The sequence below is a fragment of the Felis catus genome, chromosome B4, assembly GCF_018350175.1.
Source record: "Felis catus isolate Fca126 chromosome B4, F.catus_Fca126_mat1.0, whole genome shotgun sequence".
Classification (NCBI taxonomy): domain Eukaryota; kingdom Metazoa; phylum Chordata; class Mammalia; order Carnivora; family Felidae; genus Felis; species Felis catus.
In genome coordinates this window covers 1,617,120-1,636,626 of record NC_058374.1, presented here as the reverse complement: position 1 = coordinate 1,636,626, position 19,507 = coordinate 1,617,120, and the positions used below count along the sequence as shown (strand labels likewise).

The window sequence follows — 19,507 nt, the reverse complement described above, 5'->3', positions numbered from 1 at the left end:
TCCTCCCGGCCCTGGAAAGGGTGCTGTCCCCCACCCCAGCGCTGCAGGTCTGGAGGGACCAGCGGGTGCTCAGGGGCCTGCCCTGCCCCAGCACCTGGACTGCGCTTGCCCCTCTGGCCCCATGGTGATGGGAGCTCGTCTCAGGAGCCCCTCACCTGGCCAGGCCCAGACATTTGCCACTGGGAAGCCCAGAAAGGTCACTCACCCCAGCCAGACTCCAGATGCTGAGCAAACAGCCGAGGCTTCCTACTGAGTTTGGGAACTATTGGTCACCCAGAAAGCACTTAACTAATACACCACATACGAAGCCATTTTGCTACTAACGTCTCAGTTCACAGACTTTTAAGGAAGCTGTATGGTTCCCATATCAGACGTCCTACAGATTATTTCTCTGAAGAATACTCTGAGATAACAAACGAAAGAAAACAATATTTATCATTATTCCGTATTTCAGATTCAGATAATACTGAAAGTAAAAAATTCTTAACGACCATCCTCTGCTATTTCTGATCTACAAAAAACCAAATCTTAGCGACAAGACCGATAACGTTGGTACATTTAGCAGATGAAGAAACAAAGTCGCACAGCAGCTCAGCCTTTCAGACGTCCGTCTGCTCCCCGTGCTCTCCTGTCTCCTAAGCTGGATCAGACATCTCTCATACTGTCCCCAGCTTTTCTCATGAAACTGTGCTACTGTGCCATAGTGTTTCCCAAAACGGCTTTACGAAGCCAAAAAGTTCACATCGATTCATTTGAACACATTCCGACGGGTGTCCAAATACCTGGGACACATATCTCCCTGCACCCAACTCGTCAGGTCCTTATCAGGACCTGTACACACAGGAAGGTCATTCCTGGGGTTGTCACTCCTGTGACTTTCCTCCCTCCCAGGCCACACTCACGCCTCCGCCGATGGGCCCATCACGTGATCCCAGACAGAAAGATGGTGTGCTGGCCTTCCGAGCACACCAAAGTTGAAGTAGCCGAAACGTGGCACCACACCTGACGAAGACATTCAAGTGTTTTCACTAGAAACCAACGTAAGCCATTTACCTCTATGCAGTGACTTTCTCTCTGCATGCTGGAATCTGCTTTTAAAAGCACATAAGTCCTGGCCTCACCCCCAGGCGCTCTATTATAATTGGTGTAGGCTGGGGCCTTGGCACTGGAATGTTTTCAATCTCCCCAGGAGAATATAACACGCACGCAGGGCTGAGAACCACCACGTCACGCCATGGTGCACAGGTGGGTCAGAGCTGGGTCGGGCCAATTAGGGATGGCTGCCTGGCGGAGGCAGAGGCGGCTGGGGAAGGACGCGGGTGGCTGCTATCCCATCCCAGGCATCATAATGAGCCCAACCAAGCTCCGGAATTGGGAGCGAGAGAGAGAAGGGCCGGAGAGCTGTATCCACTGGGCATGTGGCTGGATGGGGGAGTGAGACAGCAGTGTGCAGGCACAGGGAGGCGGCCTGGGGGAAGTCGGAGGAAAACCGTCCGTCCCTGGGCCTGGCTGCTAACGAAAGGAGCTTGAAGTCGTCGCCGCCGGAGCCTCCGCTCCTCCAGCTGGAAAATAGGATGTCAGTCCTACACACTCAACTCCCCAGAAAGCCAAAGACCTCATCAGCTATGTTTGCAAATGATCTCATCCTCCCGGAATGCGCTAGCTGTGGCTAGCGAAGGCATAACTAGGAATGATGATGGCTCATTCTGACAGCGAGTAAAAATAAGTAACCAAAGACGTCACTCCTTCCCGCGCCCACTGCCGGCGCGAGTCTTCCCGGCCTCACTTCATGCACACACTGCTGATGGTAAGTCTCCAGTGGACACCGAAGAGGAAATCGCCCACAGCAGACACTGCAGGAACCCTTCGGCCGAAAGAGATGGGCAAACACACCTCACTGATCACATCAGCAACAGCTCATCTTCAACAGTAGGGAAGTTACATTCTTCCCCGTCGAGAAAAATCCATTTTTGCCCCACATGCAGCTGATTTTCAGCCATGCCCCCCCCCAACCCCCCAGGCTCCCACGGATGGAATTCTCATTCTCAAGATTGCCTTTTGAGAGAGTCTAAGACTTCTCCTCTGTTTGCACTCCCCTCCGCCCCCCACGTGCCCCCCACATCCGTGCCCCCAGACCTGCCCCGAGACACAGCCAACTGCCGTCTTTTGTTTTGCATTTCTGTTTCGGGAAACACATTGCCCTGCCGACACTCTGCAAAGCATCAGTGAGTAAAGTCTGTTATACAGGCTGCAAAGCCATCTGGACTTCCTGCTGAAAAGGTTGGACATGGTTTTAGGCAAGATTTTTATCAGATCTGAAAGGAAAAAAAAAATCTTGAATGCATTACCATCTTCCAAGGTTGATGTCAGATTTTTTTTCCCCTTGTCAGTTGCAAAACAAAGCCAAAAAAAAAAAAAAAAAAAGATGACAAACCAGAAGAGCTGAGAATGAAGATATACATCTCCAGAGGAAGCTTTGTCAAAGGTAGTGGAGTATAAACAAAAAATAAATTAGTTCTGGTGTTATCAGAAACTGGACAGACTTCCACTGGTATAGTAGTTTGTCTGGCGAGTCCAAGCCTTCCCAGCCAGTGCCCTTAAATGCAAAAGGGAAATCCGAGAGGCTCACAACAAAAACAAGACTTGCTTTCCAAAACCTATTAGCGGCTTTTTGAATGCACAGGAGAAGAAAGACAGTGACGAAAGAGAATGAAACAGGCCTCATGAAAAGGAAAACTGCTTTGAAATCTCTCCCCTTCTTTCTCTCATTCTCTGGCCGTGACAGACTTTTCCAAAAAGGTTCAACTTCGCAGTCACAGAACGTCGGTATCTTAGCAACATATTTGCTACCACCCAGCTTTGGGTTTTTCTCCCCGCGAGTCACTGAGGAAAAGCCAGGGTGAGAGCATCCCGTTAACAGGACCCTTATTCGGAGAACAGGCCACAGCTGCTTGCTCCCACCTCTGCTCGGGGCCGCAGACGTCCTGCAAGTGAGCCGCGGACAGAGGACCCGTGGCCCCGTCCTAGGAACACGACGTCCATGTTAGGGGACCATGTGTCACCCTCAGCACCGTTACGGGACCCAGCAAGGCTTCCTCACGACAGGGCAGGAGGCCAATACGAGCCATCTTTGATTCGGGCACAATGTGGGATGAACAGAATACCCACTGACTGTACCAGGAAAAACAAAAACAAAAAACCTACTGAGTTTCTAAGTGTGTTATGATTTGGGAAGAAAATGCCTCCACAGAGAAGGGCCAGAGTTTGGCCTCAGATCAAAAGCATTTTGTCTAATTGGGGTAAACAGGCTTCACAAAGTGATGGCTATTGATCCTGAAAAAGTAATTTATGTAATGTTTTCTATTTCCCCCTAAACATTTCGTGGAGACAAATATTTATTCATTAATGCGTGTGAGGAACCCAGGGAACGTGAAATGCCACGTCTGACAGAAAACACAACTTCTCTTTATCGCAGATAAAAGGCCCTTAGTGGGAATTTTCGGTCACATTCTGTCTCCTCCACCGTGTCTCTGGCCCGAGCGCCTGCCGGCCCACCAGCCCCCCAGGGGAGAGAATGCCCATCTGCCGGCCTGCACAGCAGCCACTGGGCCCTGAAGCTTGTCTGGACACAGGCGGGCTGATGGCCTTAAGGTCACTGCCACAGGAGGTCGTGGGGGCATCAGACAGGCCTGACACATGCCTGATACAAGCACGGTCCGTCCCTGTAAGCCCCGAACCCCTGCAGCTGCACAAGGCTCCTTCCTGAGCAGCAGTGACCACTGGAGCCTCAGAGGAAGTCCGCAGACGTGAAGACACCCCTGGGGGTCCCCTCCTCTGCAGAGGGTGCACAGAGGCCTGCTGGCCGCAGAGGCTGACCAGTGCCATCTGGAGAGGCAGGAGAGCCCGACAGGAGGGCGTCCACCCAAAGGGGCATCTTGCTTTCATATCTGAAACACTACCCAGCCGAAGCAGACTGTGTCCACCACTCCATTTGTGACACTGACTTTTCCAAATATTTGTCAGGTCCCACGGCCTGGCAAGCCCCTTGCTTAGTCCAGGAATCCAGAGATGAACCCAGAAGCCTTCACTCCAGTGGGACCATCAGACATGTGAACAAACCACCGAAGTAAAAGAGACTGCTGGGAAGCCTTCAGGTTTTCTACACATATAATCATGTCAACTGCAAACAGATCACTTTACCTCTTCCTTTCAATGTGAATGCCTTTTGCCTCTTTCTCTTGTGTATCTGCTCTGGCTGGGGCCTCTAGCACATCATCAATTAGGGTGAATTGTCCTCACATCCCAGGGATGAACCCTGCGTGGTCACCATCACTCTTAACGTGCTGTTGAATTGGGTTTGCCAGTATTTATGGAGGATTTTTGCACCTGTGCTCAGGGATATTGGCCTGTCGCTTTCTCCTCTCATGGTGTCTGTGTCTGACTTTGGCGTTAGTGTGACTTGGCCTCATAAAATTAGGTGCAAGTGTTCTCTCCTATTCTATCTGTTGGAAGAGTGTTAAAATAATTGGTATTGATTCTTCTTGGAATGTTTAGTAGAAATCACCAGTGAGGCCATCTGGTCCCGAGCTTTTCTTTGTTGAGAGATTTTTAACTTTTTAAAAATTGAAATCTAGTTGAGAGATGTTTTTCTTGCTGATTCAATCTCTGTATTTATTAGAACAACGATATATATTGTTATTTGGTCTTTCCAGGCATTCAATTTCTTCTTCATTCAGTTTTGGTAGGTCATAGGTTTCTGGGAATTTATCCATTTCTTCGGTGTTATCCAATTGTTGGCGTATAATTGTTCATCACACCTCTCATGACCATTTTCATGTTGTAATGTCTCCTCTTTCATTCTAATTCATTTGAGGCTTTTCTTTTTTTTTCTCAGTTAACCTAGCTGAGGGTTGGTCAGTTTGGTGTATCTTTTTCAAAAACCCAAAACAAATTTCAAAGATTTGTTGACTTTTTTCCATCGTTTTCTATTCTCTATTTCTGCTCTCCTCTTTATTATTCCCTTCCTCCTCATAGCTTTGGGCTTAGTTTGCTCTTCTTTTCCTAGATGGGGTGCACAGTTAGCTTCTATAGTTGAGATCTTACTTCTTTTTCAATGTTGGCATTTATTGCTATAAACTTCCCTCTTAGTTCAGGTTTTGCTGAATCCCCTAAGTTTTAGTGTGCTGTGCTTTTGTTTTCATTTGACTCAAAATATTTTTTAATTTGCCATTTTTTTTTATATTAGAGAACAGAGAGAGAGAGAGAGAACAGGGGGAGGAGCAGAGAGAGAGAATCCCAAGCAGGCACCACGCTCAGTGCAGAGCCGAACACAGGGCACAATCCCACCACTCTAGGGTCATGACCTAAGCTGAAATCAAGAATCAGGTGTTCAATCTACTGAGCCACCAGGTGCCCCTTGAAACACTTTTTTTTTTTCAACGTTTATTTATTTTTGGGACAGAGAGAGACAGAGCATGAACGGGGGATGGGCAGAGAGAGAGGGAGACACAGAATCAGAAACAGGCTCCAGGCTCTGAGCCATCAGCCCAGAGCCTGACGCGGGGCTCGAACTCACGGACCGCAAGATCGTGACCTGGTTGAAGTCGGACGCTTAACTGACTGCGCCACCCAGGCGCCCCAATGAAACACTTTTTAAATTCCATTTTCATTTCCTCTTTGAACCAATAGTTATTCAAGACGATGTTATTCAGTTCCCATTTATTTGTGAATTTTCTCTCTTAAAAAAAAAAATTCTAGTTTTATTCCACTGTGGTTGGAAAAGAGGCTTGGAATGATTTCTAGATTCTTAAATTTGTTAAGACTTGCCAAGTGACTTAATCTGTGATTTATCTTAGAGGAGGTTCACTGCGTGCCTGAGAAGGATGTGCATTCTTCTGCTTGGAGATGGAAAGTTCTGTACATGCCTGTTAGAATGCACTTGGCCTATACTTTTGTTCAAATCACCCGTTTCTTTATTGATTTTCTACATGGGTGCTCTGTCCACTGTTGAAAATAATAGTCTCCTATTATTTAACAGTATTATGTGATGATAGAGTAGTAGTTGCAGCATCATGTAATAGTCTCTTCTTATTGAACAGTATTATATAACACAGCAGTAATTGTAGCTTCATGGACAATCCCTCTTATTGAACAGTATTATATGATAACGTAGTGGTAGTTGCAACATGGCACTGGAGGACTATGTAACAGTCTCCTACTATCCCTGCATTGATGTTGCTCTCCCCCTCAGGTCTGTCAAAATTTGCTTTGTATATTTAAGTCTCTGATGTTGGGTACACAGACGTTTATAACCCTTAAGCCCTTCTGTTGAATTGACTCCCTCCTTGTCGTATAATGACCCTCTTTGTCTCTTGTCACGGCATTCGTAGTTGACTATTTTGTCTGAAAGCAGTATAGCTCCCTCTCTGTTCCCCGGTGGCCACTTGAACGAAGTATCTTCCACCCCTTCCCTCTCAGCCTGTGTGTCCTTACCTGTAAGGGAGTCTCTTTAGGCAGCACATCACTGCATCTTGTGCGTTTGTTTCAGCCACACTGGGCCTTTTGTTTGGGGAGTTTAATCCATTTGACCTTCGGAGTAATTATGGGGAGGAGGGGACTTCCTATTGCCACTTTGTTCCTTGTTTTCTACTGGGCTTATAGTTTTTTATCACTTTGTTGCTCTCTTGCTATCTTCCTTTGTTACTTGCATTTTTGGCAGTGATGTGCATTGATTCTTTTCCTTTTCTCTTGTACCTCTATTATAGTTTTCCTGTGGTTGCTGCAAGGCACGCATAAAATATATTTATAGCTGTAAACAATTGGTAACAATTTTACTTTAGTCGCATACAAAATCACTCACCACCATTACAGTGTCGCATATTCTGTCTTTGGTGGGTCTACCCAGTTCACCTTCAGGAGTGAAATATATGCCTCCACATGTTTTCATGTTGCTGTTTGGAGTGCATCTGTTTTTGTTTGAAAAACTCTCTTCAGTATTTCTTGCAAGGCAAGAAACAAGGCGATAAACTGCCTCAATTTTTATTTGGGAAAGTCTTTTTCTTTTTTTTTTTTTACATTTATTCATTTTTGAGAGACAGAGACAGAGTGTGAGTGGGGGGGAGGGGGGCGGAGACAGAGGGAGACACAGAATCCAAAGCGGGCTCCAGGCTCCGAGCTGTCAGCACAGAGCCCAACATGGGGCTCGAACTCACAAATTGTGAGATCATGATCTGAGATGAAGTCAGACGCTCAACTGAGTGAGCCACCCAGGCACCCCTCTTCTTCATTTTTAAAGGGTAGTTTGCCAGGTTTAGTACTTTGTTGGTCTTTTTTTTTTTCAGTACTTTGAATATGTCACCCACTCTCTTCTGGTCTATGAGGTTTCTGCTGAGAAGTTTACCAGTAATCTTGCAGGTGTTCCCTTGTATGTGACGAGTCACTTTCCCCTTGCTGCTTTCAAAATTCTTTTTGCCTTTGATTTCTACAATATAATTACAATGTATCTCCAAGTAGACCTCTTTATGTTTAACTTATTTGAAATCCTTGGGTTTCTTGAATCCATCTGTCTATTTCCTTCTCTAGATTTGGGGTATTTTTTTTGTCATTATTTCTTTAAATATGCTTTCTGCCTCTTTTTTCTTTCTCTGCTCCTTATGGACTCTCAAGAATGCATATTTTGCTCGTTTGAGGGCATCCTATAAATCTCATAGGCTTTTTTCACTCTTTTTTATTCTTTTTTTCTCCTCTGGGTAATTTCAAATGCCTTGTCTTTGAATTCACAGGCACTTTCCTCTGCTTGATCAACTCTGTCATTGAAGCTCTCTGTTACATTTTTTTTTCATTACTATCATTGTATTCTTCAGTTCCAGAAAGTCTTTTTTTTTAAATACTTATTCATTTTTGAGAGACAGAGACAGACCGTGAGTAGGGGAGGAGCAGAGAGAGAGGGAGACACAGAATCTGAAGTAGGCTCCAGGCTCTGAGCTGTCAGCACAAAGCCCGATACGGGGCTCAAACCCACGAACCATGAGATAATTACCTGAGCCAAAGTCAGATCCTGAACCGACTGAGCCACCCAGGTGCCCCTTGGCTCTATTTTATTATTTCTATCTCTTTGTTAAACCCATCATTTTGTTCATGTATTGTTTTCCTGATTGCATCAAGTTGTCTATCTTGTTCCTTGTAGCTCAGTGAGCTTCTTTTAAACCATTATTTTGAATTCTTCGTCAGGAAATTCATGGGTCTCCATTCCTTTAGGGTTGGTTACTAGAAATGTTTTGTGTTCCATGTAGCCTTGATTTGGTGTCTATACATTTGAAGGAACAGTCACTTCTTCCAGAGCTTAAGGGCTCACTTCAGCAGGAAAGGCCTTCACTGGCCAATGAGTGCAAGGGTGCCAGCCAGCTGGCATGCACAGTGGTGCCAGATTTGACACTGGTTCCAGGGAGTGTGACAACATGAAGTCCAGTTCACAGGTGTGCACACAGCAGCACTGAGACCAGGGCATGGAGGCAATGCCTTTCTTGTCCGTGGAGGTTCAGCTGAAAGAATAGGCATTTTCTGGGCCATCTCTATCCTATTTGTTATGTCTAGTAAAAAGGGCTGGGATATATGTGTCTCTCTGGTCTCAAGTATCTCTGTGAGCTTGAGGAAATGCACGATGATGGCTAAGCCCTGGCTTTAGTGCTTCAGATGCACTATTTGAAATTATTTAATGATTTTCATCTACTTCATTTCTCCTCTCCAGAACCTATTTTCAGAGTAAAGAAAGAACACCGTGGGGAGCGGGAGGGTGGGCGGCAAAGTCACAAGACAGAGACATTTGGAGTTTGTCCTTTATGGCATTCATAAGTGAACATGACACTGATGTCAATGGGGATATTGCAAAACAGGTGTTAGCATTCTTTATTATTTAGACAATAATTATAAAACTCTTCTTGAACTTAACAAAAGCTGGGAAAGTAAATAAAGTTGTTCCTTTATGGAACAACTACTTTTTCTACATGCATCTTTTTCTCTTGATGCACTGGGATGGCTTTCCTTGTACATGTCTTTTTAAATCCTAATGAACTCAAACAACTATGAATCAACCCCAAACAGAGGACTTCATCTGTTGGCACCCTCTTATTAGCACACTAATGACATTTTAAAGATTCTAATTAAACCCAGATGCAAAATATCTTCCTGAGTACATCAGAAATCACAAGCTTAAGAAAAACAGAAATATTACATTTTTCCAATGCAATTTTAGTTTATTTTCTACATATTTTTATTTTAATTTGAAGGTGATTGTTAAAGTAGTAACCACTGTTAATAAGTATAAACAGATTTATGGCTATGTAACAATTTAGGTAATTGTGAGTAGCTACAAATTTACTCAACCAATAGGTAGGTGCATAGGTATCTGTGCACATAACCATCAGCTCTCAATTATTAAGGTAACAAACATGTGGTCTCTCATCGTAGGCTTTTCTGAAATCTTTAGTTAGCAAAAAGGTTGTGGAAGGGTATACTGTAGCCAAGAACTCAGATACTGGAGCCAGAATTCAAACACGTGCGTGAGATTCTAATCCTAACACTGACTGGCTGAGTCAGCTCGACACACTCAGTCTTGCCTGCCCATCCACAAAGCATTCGTCCCACCGCACCTGGTCCCCAGGAACTGCCCCAGGTGAGCCGTGCTGCTGGCACCATTCTCCTCCCACCTGTCAGGAGGGGAGCCTTCACCTGCCCCCTGACCACTGAGCCCCCGTGGCCCTCCAGCTGCTCTCCACTGAAGGTGCACAGGAGCCAGAGAGCAAATTCACAAAAGAAACAGCAGAACGCAGGGAGTGTCATCAGTCAGCCATAGGGAAAAAAGAAAGCTGGTCCCTGAGGTTATTACACTTTTGTCATCAACGTAGCATGAGCCATCTATATAAATGCCCCCCACCTTTTACTTTATGTAGATCCTTTATTTTAAAAACACTATTTTATTCATTTTCCCTAGACTGTTTCTTCACTATAACTAATCATGTAGAATTTAACAATGCCCACAATACACGACTAAAAGTGCCTTTGTGTCTGTAAAATTGTATTTACGGAAGTGGCCAGCCCCCAGCCCTGTCTATTCATATCTGTCCCATCATACATAAGAGGGATCTTCTTATCCACTGGCAAAGAATTTTTTTGTTCGGCAAATAAGCCGCAGCTAGAGCCTGTCCCCTTGGGACAGGGGACCTTACTGTTGTGCCCCTGGATTTGTTTGGTTGATCCCGACACATGCAGAGGGAAGGATACAGGTTGCCGTCTTCCTTGAGGAGACGAATTTGGTGGGGGGCACTGAGTGGCGACGAGTGGGGTGAGGCCTGCAAAGACCAAAGAAGTGGGGGCCGGGCAGGCACAGAGCCAGTGGGTGAGAGGGAGCAGGCTGCTGTCTGGGGACCCAGACTGGAGACTACAAGATGATAAGTCAGACTGATGTTCCAAGGCACATGCCCAGGTCTTTGCTCTTGCGGGGGAAGGAGGTTGGTTCCCAACCCCAGCAAGTGTGGGGGCGTGGCTGGCTGGCCAGTCACAGTTCCCCGGTCTGCACCAACCCTGCCATCCGTCCCCACTGCTGACCCACAGGCCCTCTCCACGTTTACACAACGCTGGCAGGTGAGGGGCCCTGCAGGAGTGGACGCAGCATGGGAAGTGAGGGTTAGAGCCACAGAGCAGGTGGGGTCAGTGCATGGGAATCACAAAGAAACATCACAGGTGAAGGGGGTCCCGCCAAAGACAGGCCGGGTGGTCACATGTTACCTTGCGGTGCTGAGGATTAGGAATTCGATCAGAAAATGCCGATGTGGGGGCACCTGGGTGGCTCAGTCGGTTGAGCTTCCGACTTTGGCTCAGCTCATGATCTCACGGTCTGTGAGTTCGGGCCCCATGTCAGGCTCTGTGCTGACAGCTCAGAGCCTGGAGCCTGCTTCAGATTCTGTGTCTCCCTCTATCTCTGACCCTCCCCTGCTCATGCTCTGTCTCAAAAATAAATAAAAACATTAAAAAAAAATTTTTTTAAGACATTTGGAGAAGACTTGGGGCGCCTGGGTGGCTCAGCTGGTTAAGCGTCGGACTTCAGCTCAGGTCATGATCTCGCGGTTTGTGAGTTGAAGTCCCGCATCGGGCTCTGTGCTGACAGCTCAAAGCCTGGAACCTGCTTCAGATTCTGTGTTTCCCTCTCTCTCTGACCTTCCCCCATTCATGCTCTGTCTCTCTCAGTCTCAAAAATAAATAAACATTAAAAAAATTTTTTTGTAAAGATTATGCTGGTGTGGGCTCTGCTGCCTGAAATTCTGATTCAGGGGATCCAGGAAGGGGCCTGTGGACCCACAGATGTCCTCGGGTGCTCTCCTGACCCCTGGGAAGTCCTCCTTCCCCAACTACCAGGGGTCCTCTGTTCCCTAAACTCCTACAGTTAAGATAGTCATAAAACCCGGGGCGCCTGGGTGGCGCAGTCGGTTAAGCGTCCGACTTCAGCCAGGTCACGATCTCGCGGTCCGTGAGTTCGAGCCCCGCGTCAGGCTCTGGGCTGACGGCTCAGAGCCTGGAGCCTGTTTCCGATTCTGTGTCTCCCTCTCTCTCTGCCCTTCCCCCGTTCATGCTCTGTCTCTCTCTGTCCCAAAAATAAATAAACGTTGAAAAAAAAATTAAAAAAAAAAAAAAGATAGTCATAAAACCCAAATTTGTGTGAGAGGCAGAATTTCACACTCCTGCCTACACCTCTATGCCTGTTTAGGTTCATTAGGCTCATGTGCTCATGTGGGCTGAGTCTAAGTGACACCTTCCTGCTCTGTCCACCTCTCTTGAGGCACAACAGCGACGGAGCATGGCAGGGGGTCTGTGGCGGGGACTCTGACCACACCTGTGTGCACTCAGGACCGCATGTGCCTCTGGCCAGGCGGCTGACTTCACCCAGCCTTAGTTTGCTCATCCGTAAAGTGGGGTAATAATAGTAACCTAGGACAATAACGTAGAATAAGGGAAACACGACTCACTGGGCACTTAGCACCTGACATGCAGCAAACCCTTGAGGAATGTTGGCTACCATCTATCCCACGATGTTCTTCCTGTATTTCCTGTTTTGTATTACGGGCTTTTTTATATAGAGGACCTTGTCTTCTTCGTCTCTATATTTCATTAGTGTCCTGCTCAATAAATTTTGATTTGTTCTTTTCCCCAAGGGACAGGTGTAGAGATGAGATAACAGTGGAAACGCCTGAGACACTGTCTCCACTGTGGTTTCTCCGGGGCCATTGTGGACACAGCTGAGCTCTCCCCAGTGGCAGCTCTGACAATCCTGTTCCACTCTGGCTTGCCTTGGGGGGTGCTTCAGAAGCCGGGTGTGCTCTACGAGGCCCCCCCAAGGGAAATGCACACTGTGATTGGGGTGCACCGTGTGCGTGTGTCGGTGTGGTGATCGCCACGATGAGTAAGACAGAACTCTCGTCCTCAGGCATCCAGGCCAATCGGGGCGACATTCATGCTGACAGTCACAAAATCATGTGGCCTGAGGACAAAATCAGAGAGGACGGAACCCGAAGCCAGAGAACGGTGGGCAAACAAGCAGCCCACGACGCAGGACAACGTAACTCCAGACAACATTTAATGCCCAAATGCGCTGTTGGCATAACACCGTCCTCCAGATGAAAACAGAATAACAGACTGGAAGCTGATAAAAGATCAAGCGAATAGTTTAAGTCACCCAAAACTGACCGATGTGTTCACTGAATAGGGACTATATCAAACAGTTGACACGTGCGTGATTTCTCCCTGAGACCGGCTTTGGATCCAAGAAGAGGCAGTGTCTGTGCGTGGGGTGTGGAGTACAGTCCAAGGTGCAGCTTTCAGGCCGCCCCACTATTCAGCGGGTAACCAGGCTCCTTTAGGGAGCATGGCGCCGGAAGAGCAGCCGCCAGATTGGGCAACGGCACGGTCGGGGTTAACCCGGGCCCAGGGAGGAGTCAACTCCGGGAGGCGTTTCGGGAAGTTCTGTCTCAACACACATGCTCAGCATCGTATGCACCTGCCTAACGGTGCCAGAACGTGTCCCTCAAACGGCCCGAGTCCTGAGAAAACTGTAATCTCACTGACCAACCGAATAAGCGAGGAGTATTTCTAGGAAACTTTGCGTTTGCATGAGTCCAGGCAACAATGACGACAAGAGCAGAGTGAGACACTGCATGTACACTACCGGGCACAGGACCCAGCATCTCACACCCACTCTCACACTGCACCTGGTAAGAATCGTGTGATGGAGGCACTAGCCCCATCTCAGAGAAGGGGAGATCAAGGCCTACGTAATGTTCAGAGTCAGGCCACTGTTAAGTAGCAACAGCAGGATTTGAATCTGGGTCAGAATGACATCAGAGAGTCCATGTTTAAGTCCTGGGCCAAATAACCCCTCATGATCTGCATACACATGGTCCGTAACACCCTACCTCTATCCGCGTTCATCACTATGGCATCAAAACCACTCTGAAACCCACAGGCATTCATTCTGCTCATGCACCTGCCGTTTGGGCAGGGCTTGGGGGAGATGGTGCCCCTCTGCTCAAGCTGGGCAGTTTGGCTGGGCGCTAAGGACCCCTCCCCAGAGGGCGTGGCTGGGAGCTGCAGGTTGGTGCTGGCTGTGGTCTGAGAGCTCGGCCTGGCCCATGGCCAGGACGGACGCTCCTCCGCACGGGGTCCCTCCTGGCTGGATTCCAAGAGGGAGCACCCCAGGAACAAAAGTCACATGCCACGATCCCCTCCTCGCTCTATCTGCTGGGACAGTCTCCAAGGAGAGGACATAGGGCCAACCACTGCATAGCGGCCACACGGAGGTCCATGGAAAGAGGAGCTGGCAGGATGGGCAACATTGGCACAGCCGGCTTTGGAAAATGCAATCTGCCAAGATACAGTACCTCCTAGCCTTGGGATCCACGCCACATGGTGCTGAGGTACCCAAGCAGGGAGCACAAAGAAAGGGCTAGCGGGAGCCTCATGCCGGCGCCTGCCCAGATACAGGGCTGTGCTGCCATTCCCTGGCCCCAGGATGACCACCATCTAGCTCCCTGCGGCCTGTGTTCGGAGGCCTAACCCCAAAGCAATGCCCTCCCAGCCTTCCTTTCTACCTCCCATTACACCCGGCCCCTGGTCACCTGAGCAACACTGCTTCCCGAGATACTAAAGGTCTTCCGCCCCCAGAAGAAAGCGCATCATCCAGAAACATCTCTGTGATGCTACAGGCCAGGTCTGCACGCCGAGAGTCAGAATCAGGACCATCAGGGGTAATTCCTGATGCCTCTTTTACAGACGCAGAAGCCGTGCCTCAGAGAGGCTACCTGCACCATTCCTCTGATTCCAATTTTAACGCTTTTTCCACTATGTGGGTAACAATAAGGATTTCGTTCATCTTTCATGACTTCCTTCAAATTTGGTATTAGCCTCTAGATAATTTGAGATATAGAATAATTAAGTAGTCAGTTAATTTGAATTACATAGTCAGACTTTGAAATTAATGAGGCTTGATCGCCATCGTCAGCAAACAGGAATCATTCCGAGACCGAAAGACACTTCTTCCACAGACACACGAGGAGCCGTGGAAGTTCATCTCCCAGTTAGTGGGATTTCTCTAGGCCACGACGGGCTGTCCACTGGCTGTCCACCTTCTGGAGGAACCCTTCTGCTGCCCAGTCCTACAAGGGGGCACAGGCAGCCACGGCCCCTCCTGGCAGGCTCCCTCCCGCCCCCAGGGCACTCCCCATATTCACCGAGGGAGCCCACAACTAGCACCATAGAGGGGATAACAGGGATGGGGTCGCCTGTGCTCCCAGATCCTGCCTGGCCCCGCCTATATGCAAATCTAACCTTTCCAACATTTCAGCATTATAAACCCAAAGACAGGATTTCAACAGGAAAATATTTACTGAAGGCTTTTTCTTTCATAATCTATCGATTTTAATATCCTTACCACTTTGGCTAAATGTCAATTTTACCCTGAGGACCTACGATTGCAAATTTGAACACACTTTATTTATTTACGGCATTCAAAATATTAGTGTTGGAAATGAGTAAAGTTTGAGTCTTTCAGTGTTCCTATTTAAAGTTTATTTTTCCTATTTGAATAATGCTGGTAATTTGCCACGGTAATTGGGGCCAACAGGCACCGGGCACAACCCCAGGCAGAAGCTAGTGTGGCATTTCATGCAGTGATACACAGCTCGTTAAGTGTGGGGCCAGCTTCCCCACTTAACCTTTGGGACACAAGCACCTGATTATCACTATCATTTAACCAGAAGCCAAATCCTCTCTCCTCTGATCATTTCTGTTCCAAACGTCCAGCCTGTGCCAATCTGTGCGTGAACACCAGCAACGCTGCACATCTCAGATGTAGGCTCATCGGGGCTGCCGCCCGGAGACATTCCCCCCACCCCCCGCCAGCCCCACTGCCGCATGTGCTCCTGCCATAAGAGAACGGGGGTGGGGGCATTGCTTTGTAACGCTCCCAGGAGGAGAGGCTTTTGGTGGCATCTCCTTCCCCAGCGGGTGTATGCAGGGAGGCCTCGGGAAGGACACATTAACCCCCTCCCACTGCCGAGGGACCCCTCTGCAGGCTTTTTCTAAACCGCTAAACCACCAATAATGAGTATAGCTGGATGTCTCTTTTTCATATTTAACAAAGAATTTATGTTGCAAATGACTTCAGTTTATTTTCCCAGGTGTTAGGTCTTTAAAGCCTCTCTGTGCACGCTTTTCTATTGCAAAGCTGGCCCTTCCCAGGTGCCCAGGGCCAGCCTCTCCTGGTACCACCCCAGAACACACCAGAACCTCACCTGGCCACTGCAGGGGATGGGTGTCTGGAAGGCCACCATCCCACCCCAAGTTGTCTGAAGGGTGTGCTCCCACTAAAGGACTGAGCTAGACAGACCATGGAGGGGTCTCTGCAGGACCCCCTTCCCCTCCCTCCCAGCCAAGGACTGGGCTAGACAGACCATGGAAGGGTCTCCGCAGGACCCCCTCATCTCCCTCCTATCCCTTACTCCTGGATGGCCGCAGGCTTGGGCACCTGCGCCTGGCTCCAGCTCCTGTGAGTGCAGGCTATCTCAGGGGCAGGACTTGCACCGGGGGCTGGAGGAAGCAAGAGCAGTGACAGGCTACAGCGGCATGAGCCCAAGGGCCGTGGGTTCGGTGACGGGGTGGGTGAGGCAACAGGCTCACCTGCTCCAGAGCCCCCCGACCTCTCGACACCTGCCCTTGTGCAAGGCCTCCTGGCTTCCCCACTTGTCACAAAAAATGTCCCAAAGGGGGCCCAGCTGTCCCCAAATTCTGCCAGCCTCTACCCCTTGGAACAGAGGGGCCGCTGTCCCCACCCTGAGCAAGCGCTCTGAGGGGGCCCTAGAGTGCCGGGACCCCCACCCCCTTCAGCGCCCCTTGAGGCCCCCTCAGGGTGGAGGGTTAGCCTGAGATCCAGCTGACTACCATCAGCGAGGGTCTCGGCACCGCCTGAGCGAATCACCACATGCTCACGGTCGTCTCAGAGCACGTCCAGCATGCGCTTGGATTTAGGTTGTCTTCTGAGGTTTGAGAAACCGGCCCCAGAAGAGCGGCCGACACTACATGCTGAGACCCAACAGCACGACCCAGAAGGCAGACACACACAACCTGTCGCGCCCAGCTGTGCACATGTCCGGTCTCAAGCGCCCGTCTCTGCAGCCGTAAGATGGGACCAGAGCCATGCAGGGGCCCTCTGCTGGTCCCACGCTGCGTCCCCACTGGGTATGCCCCACTGAGCCCCAGGAAGCAGTCGGGGAACATTCACTGAGTTCTCGCAGGAGTTCCTGGGCCTGGAACCTGGGTGTGATCTCTCATCACTACCACGCCCAGGTCCTTCACCCCACCCGTCCGAGCAGCTCATCCCCTCCCTGCAAACGCACCATCCCACCTCTGAACTTCTCCAGCCATGACTTCCCCAGGCTGTCCTGCTCATGACCCCGGAAACTTCGCTTAAATGACCCTGCAGGCCCAGCCCATCTGCATCCTCAGAAAGCCGTCCCCGAGGGGTCTGCCCCCCAGCCGCTGACCACAGGTGACCTCTCTCTCCTGCAGGGTGTTCCACTCTCCCCAGTGAGCTGTCTACACTACACTTGATTCACACAGTGGTTCACCACCTCCCTGCCAATGATCTGTCTACACTGCACTTGATTCACATGGTGGCTCACTCTCCCCCAGTGAGTCACATGGAGGACATGAATCATAACCAGTCTATACTGTAACTAACTCACATGATCATTAACAAAAACAGAGATACGACAGCTCCTTAACCACGAGGCAATCTGTTGAAGATTAATTGTAATAGCACACTCACCACTTTTATAAAGTGTTTGACAACTAACGACCTCAAAATAATACCAGCTATAATTGCTATTACCTGTAAAATCAGTAAAAACATAGACCCCTCGTGCACAGGGCTAGAGCACGTTGTATATACATGACGTGCATAAGAGAAAGAAAAACTACTTTTCCAGGATGTACCACAAGAGGGGACAGGTTCTAGGTGCTCCTGGGTCTGGAGGAAAATCACAATCACTGTGGAGGCCATAACAGGAGCTCGGCCAGGGGCTCTGTTGTGAGAAGGGTGAGGAGGCTGACTGCCCATGGTCTGTGAGGCTCACGCGGACAGAGACAGGAGACGGGTACGCAGGCACTGAGGCAGCTCCCACCGAGCCCTGGACGTGGCCTGGGGAAAGCGAGCACGTGGTTGCTCTGATTCACAGTGATGCGTTTGTGCGCTCGCTGTCGGGTCTTAGGGTTAACGTAGAAAGTGATGCTACATGGCACAAAAACAGACACTCAGATCAATGCAACAGACTAGAGAACCCAGAAATGGACCCACAAACGTATGGCCAACTAACCTTTGACAAAGCAGGAAAGAATATCCAAAGGAATAAAGACAGTCTCTTCAGCAAGTGGTGCTGGGAAAACTGGACAGCGACACGCAGAAGAATGAACCTGGACCACTTTCTTACACCATACACAAAAATAAACTCAAAATAGATGAAAGACCTGAATGTAAGACAGGAAGCCATCAAAATCCTCAAGGAGAAGAAAGCAGGCAAAAACCTCTTTGATCTTAGCTGCAGCAACTTCTTACTCAACACATCTCCAGAGGCGAGGGAAACAAAAGCAAAAATGAACTACTGGGACCTCATCTAAATAAAAAGCTTCTGCACAGGAAAGGAAACAATCAGCAAAACTAAAAGGCAACCAACAGAATGGGAGAAGATATTTGCAAATGACGTATCAGATAAAGGATTAGTATCCAAAATCGATAAAGAACTTAAACTCAACACCCAAAAAACAAATAATCCAGTGAAGAAATGGGCAAAAGACATGAATAGACACTTCTCCAAAGAAGACATCCAAATGGCTAACAGACACATGAAAAAATGCTCAACATCACTCATCATCAGGGAAATACACATCAAAACCACAATGAGATACCACCTCACACCTGTCAGAATGGCTAACATTAACAACTCAGGCAACAACAGATGTTGGCGAGGATGCGGAGAAAGAAGATCTCTTTTGCATTGTTGGTGGGAATGCAAGCTAGTGCAGCCACTCTGGAAAACAGTATGGAGGTTCCTCAAAAAACTAAAAATAGAACTACCCTACGACCCAGTAATTGCACTACTAGCTATTTACCCAGAGGATACAGGTGTGCTGTTTCAAAGGGGCACATGCATCCCCCATGTTTATAGCAGTGCTATCAACAATAGCCAAAGTATGGAAAGAGCCCAAATGTCCATCGATGGATGAATGGATAAAGAAGACGTGATATATATATATACATATACATACACACACACACACACATACACAATGGAGTATTACTCAGCAATCAAAAAGAATGAAATCTTGCCATTTGCAACTACATGGATGGATCTAGAAGGTATTATGCTAAGTGAAATTAAAGAAAGACAATATCATATGACTTCACTCACATGAGGACATTAAGACACAGAACAGATGAACATAAGGGAAGGGAAGCAAAAATAATATAAAAACAGCGAGGGGGACAAAACAGAAGAGACTCATATAGAAAACAAACTGAGGGTTACGGGAGGGGTTGTGGGAGGGGGGATGGGCTAAATGAGTAAGGTACATTAAGGAATCTACCCCTGAAATCATTGTTGCACTATATGTAACTAACTTGGGTGTAAATTTAAAAAATAAAATTAAAAAAGAAAGAAAGAAAGAAATGCTACAATACAGCCTGACCCATGCACTGAATACTCTGTAAGTTCAACAGCGTGCTATTAGTTCCCATGCACTCACCCGTCCCACAGGGATGGGATGAAGTCCGAGTGGCCCACAGGCATACGCTGGAATTTGAATCTACAAAAATAATCAGTGACATGAGCTATTTGCAAGCACTCTGGCTGCTTCTACTATAAACCAAGTGCCAGGTGGAGAAGAAAATCGAATTATTTTGTGATCTGAT

At 48.2% G+C, this 19,507-nt stretch overlaps 1 protein-coding gene across 3 annotated transcripts in view; it reads left to right on the top strand.

Moving 5' to 3' along the window:
- ADARB2 (adenosine deaminase RNA specific B2 (inactive)) overlaps window positions 1–19,507 on the top strand; it is a 429,400-nt gene that overhangs the window by 344,132 nt on the left and 65,761 nt on the right. The gene's annotated exons all lie outside the window — the stretch shown is intronic.